Below are 13,323 nucleotides of genomic sequence, written 5' to 3' on the forward strand. Positions count from 1 at the left end.
GCAAACTAAATGTAAATACGACGCTGCACCAAACTTCAACAAGATTAAAAAGCAATTTTAAAAGAAAACACAGCAAACCACGGATCAAACCTTGCACAGAAATATTTAAACAAATCGACCGCAGTTGTGTGAACAATTAATAAAAATGATTAATTAAACAAGTAAGAACGTTGCAGTCGGGCGCTACCGACTGCGGAATACTCATTCACAGTCCCTTTGTAAATTTAATTTAATTTGGCTTTAAAAAAAATTAGTACAAAATAATTATGCTTTTTGATTATATTGTAGCTTTTGGTAATTTTTATCGAGTAATCGATAATTATTATATTGATCGTGCACTTTTTGAGTACAAATGTATGGTAATTTTCGTTGATAGCTTTCGGTCACACCTATTGCAGATTCTTTAGCGTTTGCTTACATTACAAAAGCGCGCTTTTTAGCATTCTAAGAATTGCGATTAATTTCTGGATTTTCTAGCTGTAGTTTTGTCAGATGACGCTCTGTTATTAGCTTATTGTATTTTAGCTACCGGTTTGCGAAGCAAAGCGTGGGCGCTAAAGGCGTCGCAAGTTATGTTACAGTGGCGGAGGTTCAAGTCCCCATCAAGGTTATGTTTTTTTTTTTCATATATATTTCGGTTTTTATTTTTTATAAAATAGATATTTTATTCTTTTTTCTAATTGAACAATTTTATAAGTTTAAATTTGTTTCTTCTTAAAAAGCCCTCATATACATATGTATGTACGCATATATGTATGCATGTATATGTATGTACATATGTAAGTCTGCACGCATATGTAGCATCAAGCATTCCAGCCTTTCTTATGCACGCGCTCATTTGTATGTGTGTATGTATGTAATGCAAATTTATCATCCGCTACTCTGGCTCTTCTTTTCTATAATGCGTCATAACAAGAATCTCATTTTTTGATTTCATTTTAATTAAGTTTGTTGTCGAGTTCAAATCCCGCGGAAAACTTTTTTGTAAATTGCAAATTTTGTTATTTTAGCTTCTTTTATATTTTTTAAATATTTAAATTTAATTTTTAAATTTTTTAAAAATGTTTCCTTCCGTGTTATCAATGCTATGCTGTATAGCATCAATAGTGCCTAAAATATAGCCAAATTTGAAAAATTACTATATCTTCAGGTCCGATTTGCCACGCCCCCAGTAGGCGTAGACATCAGTCATTATAGAATTATAGCATTAGCTCACGTGCGAAATTTCAACGTTCTAGCTTTAGAACTTTATGAGATACAGTTTTATCTGATTTGCCACGCCCCCAATGGGAGGTCAACGCGGATCTACATACCAAATTTCAACTTTCTAGCTCTTCAACTAACATGATTTCTGGTATATCGGAAAATGCATTTTCCGATTTGCCACGCCCCTAGTGGGCGGATCGGGAAAATTTTAACACTTTATAAATCGGAGTTATACACGAGTATGTGTTCCAAATTTCAAGTCTCTAGCTTCAATTGCGGCGAAATGAACTGCGTTCATACGGACAGACGGACAGACGGACGGACGGACAGACGGACAGACGGACGGACAGCAAACGGACATTGCACAAAACCAATATACTAATTCACTTCGTGAATGAGTATAAAAATCAGGCAAATCTGCGGAGCAGAAAACGAAAGCGACCGTACACTCACACTGAGAACTTTCTCTGCTCAAATAAGCCTGAAAAAAACAAAATAAATTTTTGGATTATTCTCAAAAAAAAAGTTTTCGGATGAGTTATCGAAAAAATAAAGCAAACTCGTACTGCGTATGGTATACACGAGTATGCCCACAAAATTTCAGCTGTCTAGTTCCTATATCTTCTGAGATCTCGGCGTTCATATGGACAGACGGACGGACGGACGGACGGACCGACAGACGGACAGGGCTATATCGACTCAGCTCGTTAAGAACACATATACTTTATGGGAACTGCGATGATTCCTTCTACCTTTTGCATACTTTTTCACAAAACCATTATACCCTGATTTCCCATTTTCAATGGGTTTAGGGTATAGAAATGTAATGAATATTCAGAAATATGGAAAAATTTCTGTTTCTGTTAGTTTGCTATTGAAAAACATTGCTAAAAGTTGGAAAATGCGACAATCCTATTCCTAGTTTCCTGAATGATCTTCTGTAATCTATTTTGCACTCTGATGACTGATAGCAAACAGCAGTCGATGGCTAAACTATCGAGGCTTTCTCTTACCATTCCTGGGGGACTTCCGAAAACAGCTGTTGGATATATATGAGCTGATCTTTATAATGTCCGAACGGGTATTGCGACGATTCTTCTGGTCTTATATGAGCAAGCTTATATGGCTATGGCGAATTACTATTCTTTACATACGATACCTATGTATTTATAATAGGATCAAATAAGATAAATACAAATTCAGCACAATATGGATCACTATATATAATCGCGTTTGAACAGGGTCAAGAGTCTATGTCGTTGGGACTCTGTTAACTATGGTTAATGTAGATTTGAACTTAAATGAGACAGAATTGGCTACTATAACTTAACCACTTCTTAAACTGTAGCCTGACTTTCCTATAAATTATCTAAAATGCAGTTTGTAGAGTTGGGAGAAGTGTTTCAGTTCAGTCTCTACTGGATATTTGCCGCCTCAAACAAGCGCACTAATTGATAGTCGAAAAGTTGTCGTTGACGTCAACGCTATCGTATAAGTTAAAGGCGAGCATACGCTGCGTATGCGTCATATGTCGTCAATTCAATGCATGCGAGAAGTCTTTGTGTCGGCAGCAAGCGAACTATAAGTACAATTGAAGTTCCTTTGCAGGACTCAAGATTGTGCTACTCGATGTCCTTTGCTCACTGCGTTGCTTTGCTGTGCTGTGTGTGTGCTTTACGCTCTGTGCGTCTGCACTCTGGCAACCCGTCGAGTCGTCGAGTATTCGAGCCGTCGAGCCGTCGAGCCGGTCTCGTTGACTGACAGAAACTTGCTGCAATTTTCAACTTGACTGCCAAGGAGTTGAACTCGCACTCTTGTCTGCACTCATCCCTGTCCTTGTCGACGACGTCGTCGACAAGTTATTTTATTGATAAACTTTTTCGTGGAGTGGCTCGCGGGTAGCAGGTGGGCGTCACAAACCATTGGAGGTGGGGACGCTTGTGGCAACGGACGACTCTTTGACGGTTGCTCTGAGCGCTGTCTTCACATTGTTTGGCTTAAATGGCATTAAATCCTTTTAATGCAGGGCGCCAACCGGGCGGGGGAGGGCAGAGAACTTGCAGGCACTTTGGGGAAATCAATTGTGCTGATTGTCCTGCAATTGAGCTGCTTCAATTCAACTGACTCGACAGCTGCGCAAATCGGGGGAGGAAGCGATAAGGGCCTGGCTAGTTGTATCCTTTTGAGCTGCTGCCCTGACTCCGGCTTGATTTTGTCCTTAGCTGAGTATTTATTTTTGCTCTGCTCTGTCACTTGGCACTCTCTTCTTTTTATCCGGGCGAGGCAAATTGAAAGATTTACGCTGTCGTTTAAAGGGAATTTAGCAAACTGTTGCTGGCATGCCAGCACGCAGGCTGAGATCAATGCGAATGCGAATACGAGTGCCAGCTGCTTTATTGTCCTGGACAGAGATGTAGTAGCTGCTACCGGGGCAGTCCTCCGCCTGCGGCTATGTGACCTCGTGCCGGCATCCCGGGCATACCGTTCCCACGTTTATTACCACTTTTGAGTTGCATGAAATTAAGCTCGCTTTTACGAGCAGCTATGTGAATGCCTGAAGACCGGGCAGCGCGTGCTGCAGCTCAAGTCTTTAAGGCGAGCGCCACCTACGAGCTGGCTTTTTAATTATGCAAATGCATTGATGGTTATTAATAGCAAGTGCAAGCGCTGCCGGCTCAAGGACTTCAAGATTTAAGGCGCGGTTGGGCCGCAGCCGGCCATTAGCCGACCTCAGTCGCAGCATCCACAAAAGGCCGCACAGCACTACACGCATATATATATATATATATATATATATATATACAATACCGAAAAAAAAAACAAGTAAGAACGTTGCAGTCGGGCGTTACCGACTGCGGAATACTCAGTCACACCCCATAAACAATTTAGTGGTCAAGTTTAGCTCTAATACTGTAGAAAGTTCAGTTTTTCTCGATTCGCCACGTCCCTACTGCCAGCTCATGGAACAAGTTAACCGTAACCTAGCTGCAAAATTTGGATGCTTACGCTCCAAAAAGGAAAAAATTACAGGGTCTTTTTTGATATGCCACGTCCCTAAACAGGCGTAACAACATTATTTGGAGAATCAATAGAGAAATTCACTAGTGACTTAACTATCCAAATTTGAAGCTTCTAGCTCTTGAGCGGTCGGAGATATAAACTTTTGCGGTTTGCCACGACCCCTGTGGGCGAACTTTTTTGCCTTCAGAGATCAGCCCGAGTATACATTCCATTTGAGGTCTCTAGCATCAATAGTGTCCAAAATATAGCAGATTTTAAAAAATCACTATATCTTCAGGTCCGATTTGCCACTCCCCTACTAGGCGTAAACATGTAATTTTTCAATTTTTCATCAATCTTTATAGAATAATAACATTAGCTCATGTGCAAAATTTTAATGTTCTAGCTTAAAAACTTTAGGAGACACAGTATTATCCAATTTGGCACGCCCCGATGGGCGTAGATATATCCGCCATAGCACGTGATCTTGTGTGGTCGATGCGGATTTACATTCCAAATTTCAGCTTTCTATCTCTTCAACTGATATGATTTCTGGCATATCGGAAAATGCATTTTCCAATTTGCCATGCCACTAGTAGGTGAATAGGGAATATTTTAACACCTTATAAATCGGAGATATAGCGCGATTATGTGCTCCAAATTTCAAGTCTCTAACTTCAATAGCGCCGAAATAGACTGCGTTCATACGGACAGACGGACGGACATCAAGACGGACATTGCACAAAACCAATATACTCATTTAACTTTCGTGAATGAGTATAAAAAATGAGAATGAAAAGCAAAATAACAAAAGCCAAAGTGGCCAAAGCCGACTGCCAGCAAATCTTTTAGTGCAATCTGAAAGGCAGCTCTGGTAAAGAGCGCGGTCACGTCGCTTTTTTTCAGTTGATAAGCAAAACGCTTAGAAAAGCGTGACCACAGCATCCGCAGCAGCAGTTGGTGCCAAAGTCAAGGCAGGAGCTGTGGCCAGGTGCAGGCTGCCACAAGATAAACTCCGCAGGTGAGGCGAGAAGGAGGAGGCGTAGGAGAGGGAAGCGGGCAATGCTGCATAAGAAAACGCAACTTTTGCAAATTTTCGTTTCGTTTGTGTTGAAAAGTTTTTCTCCTCCTTTTTTGCTCGTATTTTAATTTCTTCTTCTTTTCTCTTTTTGCACTGAATAAATCATCTTTTTGTCTTTTTGTGTGTTTGTCTGCCTGTTTTTCTATGCCTTTTGTTTTGGCTTCTTTACTCTGTGACTTTCCTAGTTGCCGCTGTTTTCCCCATTGTTTTCCCAGTCATAAAACAATTGCCGTTAAGTGTTGTTAAATGCACGTGCAGCAGGCTTCAGATCTCTGGTTGCACGTTGCAAATTGCACTCGCATCGGATTTGGGGCGACTTTCTCTTCTCGCTCAAGTAAAACTGTGCACGCCCCCAGTCAACTAGCAGGCTACAGTTTAACTATATAATGCTAATGTTTCTCATGCATCAGTACGAGATGAACTGCTACCGCTTGAGAGTTTACGTCTGTTAAGAGCTTCTATTTGACCTTAAATTAAGCTCAATGATTTGCAAGCCAATATTTGTCAGAGCGAATCAGGGTTGAGCGCTCGTCAGATATAAATATGTAATTGAGGGGAATAATATGATTGCTGTTGTTCTTTATAGTTTTACCATTCCATATAGCTAAAAAGAAATATGATATATTTATGTGGGCGTTACGTTTTTCATTTATGCCTTCCATTATAGTTGCGCCTACCAACGAGTTCCCGGTGTTGCTTAACAATTTTATAAAGCTCTTTCGTGCTCAATTGTCTTTGACAAAGTATCTTTTCTCTTCTCCATCCATCGTGGGCGCAGCGATCCTGTGCGAAGGACATTTCTAGCCGTCTAGCTCTCACTTAGCGACACCCGGGACCACGTTCAGCAACAGCTACAGTGTGTCTCTCTCCTAGTGACAATACATCCCTTAATTGCACTAAAATACTAAATTAGTCGAATAACACGAGTTGCCAATCTTTCCCAACACTACTGCATCAAGAAATCAAATTGCAACTCCAACAACAGCGAAATATCGCACTGATACGACACGGCCATACTGATGGTTACACGTCCCTGTGTAATTTTTGTAATGATATCACTCGACACGGCCAAACTGACCCTTGCACGTCCCTGTGTAATTGGTTTATCATATCATTCCGACATATTTATATATTTGACAGTATATTCTAATGTATCTAAAAAATGTATATGACATTCAAGCGATATGAGAAAAATGATACGATTACATGAGGTCACCGGATAATACAGTACAATAATTAGGCACGTAATTACCTCTATGGCTGATTGTAGGCTAGTTAACTGCAGGGCATTAGCAAATGCACTGTGTAAATAATTCACAGAAATCAATTATTAAAAAGTGTATTATTGGAGAACTTTTACTTAAATGTATCAATTAATCATTTAAGCAATCTGCTTAAATAAAGTTCAATCAACACATAAATTATCTCGCACTTCTCTCCCAGACAGACTCGAGCTATAATGATTTGGCAGCGCACCGGAAAGGTGTTTGTCCGTGCAATACTCACATACACACACACAAATTAATATATATAAGCCATGCTGAAAGCACTTTAAGCTTGTCGCTGGTTGCTTTTTGATTTATACCTCCCGTCGGGTGTGTTGGCTGCCTTTTGGCTTCAGCTGCTGCTAATAACACATATACACACGCCCACACACAGACTTATACAAGCACACTTTAGCCCGTTTAATTGCCTTTAATTTTCAACAGCAGCGGCCACAACACGTAGCCAAGTGAATATGAGTTGACTTGGCCATTGTTTTGGCGCTTAAGGTCTTTTAGCTTGCTGTCTGGGTGTCAGTCGAGTGCGCTTGAGTCAACATACGGCTGCCATATAGACATAGACACTCGCTGCCAACTTAAACAGACTCACACACACACAGATAGATAGGGAAAGAGAGAGTGAGAGGGAGAGAGAAGTCATTTCTAGTGTAACGCGCTCCTTGGCACTGCTCAAATATTTACATTCTATTTAGGCACCGGGTTGTCTGGGCAGGGTCCTCGTCTGCTTCTGCTGCGGGTAGCGCTGCTGTTGACTGAAACACTTCATCTTCATTTCACAGTTATTTTCAACTTCATTTGCGTGGTAAATAGGTGAACAAATACGCAGCCAGCCGTGCACCGACACCGCCTCTCGCACCATATCCGACTTCGCCTTCAACTTTTGAACTTGCGGATCGAGTTGGCTCAAGCTGAGCGTGTAGGCGCTTCTCTCTCTATCTGTGCGTATATGTGTGTGTGTGTAAGTTTGTAGTTGTGTCTGTGTGGGGTAGCACGCCGCCTTGGCATCAATATTTACCCACTCCCCATAGCTGTGTCACGGTGTCGTTTAACTTATTAGCCTGGCCAGCTCTTGGCCTATTTGCATTAGCCTTAACATTTTCGTCGCCTTTTTATACCCTACGCTTAAGGTGTACTTAATTTTGAGACATCTTTTAGTTTGATAGTTACACGGGCAGATTGAGAGGAAATGAGAAGGATTGAAGATAATGAGAAAAATGATAGAAAAATAAAAAGATACCTTATGGCAAAATGAGAAAAAGATGGTGACAGAAAGAGTGAAAGAGATATAGAGAGAGAGAGTGAGAGAGAGAGAGAGAGAGAGAGAGAGAGAGAGAGAGAGAGAGAGAGCAAGAAGAGAGGGATACAGACATAGAGATATATGTATATGGAGAGACTGGAACAAGGTAGACACAGAGAATAAGCGTTAAATATATTGAGCAACTCTCTTTACGAAATAAAGGGCATGAGAGCGTTGGAGAAAAACGATAGAACAGAAAAAAGAGTAAAGGATAAAAGCAATCAAAAATAACAATATAACAATATAATATATAAACATTTCGCACTGCTAAAAAATAAACACGTTTGGTTTGCATTATTGGTGTTTGGGACTCGTACTCCAATACAATACAATTAATTAAAATTTATGACAGATGCTAACAGAAGAGTATCCAGACGCCGTTTTGCTGATCAAAAATGCAACGGTTAGGGTTGACAAGTGGAGCGCAAAAAATTTTGGTTAGCCGCGCAAAATTCGTTTGCCGAGCGAAGATGTAGCGCAGATTAAATAATTCATTAAGAAAACTTGGCGAGTGCCTTTACAGCACACAGCGTCTTGCCGCCTGTCCCTCCCACCACTCTCCCAACCTGGCAGCGCACTGTGGCAGTCATCAACGTCAGCGCCTCGTAGATGTTTAGATAAGCTTGGGGTAATTAAGCGCTGAGTGTTGCCACTGCCATAAAATAGAGCATAACTGGGCAAAGTTTTTTGGCGCGCGCATATACGACATGAATTTAAATAGAAATTAAACTAAAATGAGTAACAACAGCAGCAGCAGCAGCAGCAGCAGCAGCAGCAGCTCTAGCATCAGCAACAACTGGCGCTTAAATTGTGCAGCCAATTTGGGCATTGCCATGCGGCCGGCCTGTTGCAAATATTAAATACAATTTAATAGCAGCGCAAAATTGGCGCAGCTTGTAAACAAAATGTAGTCGACAACAATTAAGAGCGTCTCTTTTGTGCATCTATAAGTGTGTGTGTGAGTGTGTGGGTGTGGCAGTACATATGCATGACAATATCATGAAAACTTGTAAGCAGCCACACCACGAACAGCCGCCGCCCAATTGGCTGTGTCTGCATTTACTCCAGCCAGATTTATTACAGGAAAAAGAGTTGGCGTCTCACTCACTCTCTCTCTCTCTCTTCTCTGTTTAATTTGATTTTTTTTTTTTTTGCAATATATTGTGAGATTGGCCATTGTTGGGATTCACTCGAACGCTTTTTCTTTGTCCACGTTAAAGCCACTGTGAGTAACTAAGTTGCAGTTGCAGTTGCAGTTGCCGCTGCAGTTGCAGTGGCTATTGAATTTCGTTACTGCCGCTGTTGCTGTTGCTGTTGCTGCTGCTGCTGCTGCTGCTGCTGTTGGCGTTGCATTGTTGGCCTTCCCTGTGGGCTGCTGGCTGCTGGCTGCTGGCTGTCGGCCAGCTTTCGATAACAATTTACACAGCTTGTTGCATTCGCGTTTATTTTTATTTAAGCCTCCTGCGATAAGGTTGCTTATCGCATTAAATATCTGTTGAATATTCAGATTTGTCGTTTGCTACTTTTATGTCAGCATGCAAATTAAATTAAAAGAGAATAATTAATAAATTGTGATGCTGATCTCGGACTCAGACCCAGACCCGGACTCGGATATGATAAGTGCTCAGATGCTTGACTCCAAACTTTAATAAACAACTGAATATTTTATAGCAATCGATCGATCGATTCTTTTTCCCTGAACCCATTGAAAATGGGAAATCAGGGTATAATGGTTTTGTTAAAGTGTATGTAACAGGCAGAAGGAGGCGTGGCAGACCCCACAAAGTATATATATTCTTGATCAGGGCGTCGAGCTGAGTCGATTTTGCCCTATCCATCTGTCTGTCTGTCTGTCCGTCCGTCTGTCCGTATATATGTATGTATGTGACAGCAATTTTCTTGTAAAACGTCCGTATTTATCGCGCGCATATCGAGGTTATCACTTAAAATCGATAACTCACTTCGATATTTGTTATCGATAAGAAACCTTATCGAAAATCTGTCATATAATTAAATAATTAAAGCTAGAGTCTCCAAATTTAAAAAATATATTTAGATATATTTTATACAATTTCGATTTTTGTTAAAATTTACCCCCCACCTTTATATCCACCCCCTCACCCTCTCCTTTGTAAAAGGCGTATTTCAAATACTAGAGACTTGTGCTTTGGAATGCACATACATTGAACATTATGATAACGTTCTGAAAGTTTCATTAAGATTGTACGTCTAGAAATTAAATTATTCAACAAGTTCTTATAATATTGCCCACACTGCAGCGCAACCCAAGCGCATTCGCCGCTGTAAGTGAGTGTGCGTGTGCGAAATATCATTTGCTTCAAGGGTTCAGGGAATCTCGTAGTCGAGCAGTCTTGACTAGAGCTTTCTTACTTGTTATTTATTCAACTGTTGAGTTAAGTGTATCAGCAGTAGGCCTGCTATTTTCGATGTGTTGGCAAATAAAATTATATGCCATCACAGGTCGAAAGCTCCGCCGGTTTCATAGAAGGTTCGAGTGAGCGAGAGAGATGGAGTACGAGCTCAACTGCTCGTCTGCTTATATTACTATTGTAATCAAAGACAGAGCTCTTTGCACTGCGTTGAGTTAAAAAAAAAGTATATTAAAGTTAAAAATTGAAAAGAAAAATGCACAATGTAATAAGCTATTCTTAAAGGCTCCTATACAAATTAGAAATCAATTTATAGTTTTATTTAATTTATTTTTTGGTAATTGCAGCTTAAATAAATATACGGCCAAATCGACCATTCGCAATTGTGCACATTTAATGAAACATATAATTATGCTGAAATAAAGGCAAAATTGCGGCGAAAAGATGATTACTATTAGTTTCGTACATTTCAAAATAGAGTATAATAGCCATGAACACAATTGAATACCATTCTATTTAGATCTAATGTTATTGCTGTATGTTACCTTCAATATTGAATATTCTGTGGCTTGATTGGGCCTGCTAAAGTCGGCAGTTTTTTGGCGTTGCAAGTCGTTTCGTATTAAGTCAGTCAAATTCAACTTTAAACAGTACTTTGGACTAATAGGGGCATGTTTTACATACGGTTTGCATGTTTATACCCTGAACCCATTGAAATGGGAACTCAGGGTATAATGTTTTTATACTCATTCACGAAGTGAATTAGTATATTGGTTTTGTGCAATGTCCGTCTTGCTGTCCGTCCGTCTGTCCGTCTGTCCGTATGAACGCAGTTCATTTCGCCGCTATTGAAGCTAGAGACTTGAAATTTGGAACACATACTCGTGTATAGCTCCGATTTATAAAGTGTTAAAATTTTCCCGATCCGCCCACAAGGGGCGTGGCAAATCGGAAAATGCATTTTCCGATATACCAGAAATCATGTTAGTTGGAGAGCTAGAAAGTTGAAATTTGGTATGTAGATCCGCGTTGACCCCCCAAGTCCAAAAAGCTACGGTGGATACATCTACGCCCATTGGGGGCGTGGCAAATCAGATAAAACTGTATCTCATAAAGTTCTAAAGCTAGAACGTTGGAATTTCGCACGTGAGCTAATGCTATAATTCTATAATGACTGATGAATGAAAAATTTTATGTCTACGCCTACTGGGGGCGTGGCAAATCGGACCTGAAGATATAGTAATTTTTCAAATTGGGCTATATTTTAGGCACTATTGATGCTACAGACTTGTAATTTGGTATATATACGCGAGTTGGCCACCCAAGTCCAACAAGCTATGGTGGATATATGTCCGCCCAAAGGGGGCGTGGCAAACCGCAAAACTCTATATCTCCTACAGTTTAAGAGCTAGAAGCTTCAAATTTGGATAGTTGAGATACTGGTAACCTCCTCTACCGATGCCCCAAAAATAATTGTCACGACTCTTTGGGGGCGTGGCATATCGAAAAATACCCTGTAATTTTCACGAGTTTTTGAGCGTAAGCATTTAAATTTCGCATTTACGTTACCGTTAGCTCTTTCTAAGAACTGGCCAAAAATGAGGTGTCTACGGCCTCTAGGGGCGTGGCAATCGGCATTTGTAGTATCAAATTGCGACATTTATATGCTTGAGCTATCTATGTATGTACATGTATATACAAATAGGCATAATAAGCATTGATAACACGGAAGGAAACATTTTTATAAAATTTAAAAATTAAATTTAAATATTTAAAAAATATAAAAGAAGCTAAAATAACAAAATTTGCAATTTACAAAAAAGTTTTCCGCGGGATTTGAACTTGCACCCAAGTCATGTTTGTCAAAATAACAAAAACAAATTTAGCCGGCACCTTTGCCGACAGCGCTACCGCCTACTGTCAACAAACATAATTAAAATGAAATCCAAAAATGAGATTCTTGTTATGACGCATTATAGAAAAGAAGAGCCAGAGTAGCGAATGATAAATTTGCATTACATACATACACACATACAAATGAGCGCGTGCATAAGAAAGGCTGGAATGCTTGATGCTACATATGCGTGCAGACTTACATATGTACATACATATACATGCAGAAATGCGTACATACATATATGAGGGCTTTTTAAGAAGAAACAAATTTAAACTTATAAAATTGTTCAATTAGAAAAAAGAATAAAATATCTATTTTATAAAAAACGAAATATGTATGAACAAGAAAGAAAGCTCTAGTCGAGACTGCTCGACTACGAGATCCCCTGAACCCTACAAGCAACTGATATTTCAATAATAATTAGCAAACACACACGCACACACACACACACACACACGCATACAAACAAACACACGCATATACACACACTCATATATACAGGCGATTACGCTTGGGTTGCGCTGCAGTGTTGGCAATATAATGAAAACTTATTTGTTGAATAATTTAATTTCTAGACGTACGATCGTAATGAAACTTTCAGAACGTAATCATGATGATGATTAAATGTATGTGTATACCGAAGCACAAGTCTCTAGTATTTGATATACGACTTTTACAAAGATGAGGGTGAGGGGGTGGATTTAGGGGTGGGGGGTAAATTTTAACAAAAACCGAAATTGTATGACATGCGTCTTAATATACATTTTCAATTTGGAGACTCTAGCTTGAAAGATGTAGGAGATATAATTTTTAAAGTGATCTTCGATAAGGTTTTTTATCGATAAAAAAGTATCGGAATGAGTTATCGTTTTTTAGTGATAAACTCGATATGCGCGTGATATATACGGACATTTTAAAAAAAAAGTTGAAGTCTCTAGCTCTTATATCTTCTGAAATCGACGCGTTCATACATACGGACGGACGGACGGATGGACGGACGGACAGACAGACGGACAGGGCCAAATCGACTCAGCTTGTCGCCCTGATCAAGAATATATATACTTTGTGGGGTCTGCCACGCCTCCTTCTGCCTTTTACATACTTTTAACAAAACCATTATACCCTGATTTCCCATTTTCAATGGGTTCAGGGTATAAAAAAAAAAACAT

Source organism: Drosophila navojoa, chromosome 5, assembly GCF_054131105.1.
Source record: "Drosophila navojoa isolate 15081-1374.11 chromosome 5, UAZ_NAV_1.0, whole genome shotgun sequence".
NCBI lineage: Eukaryota > Metazoa > Arthropoda > Insecta > Diptera > Drosophilidae > Drosophila > Drosophila navojoa.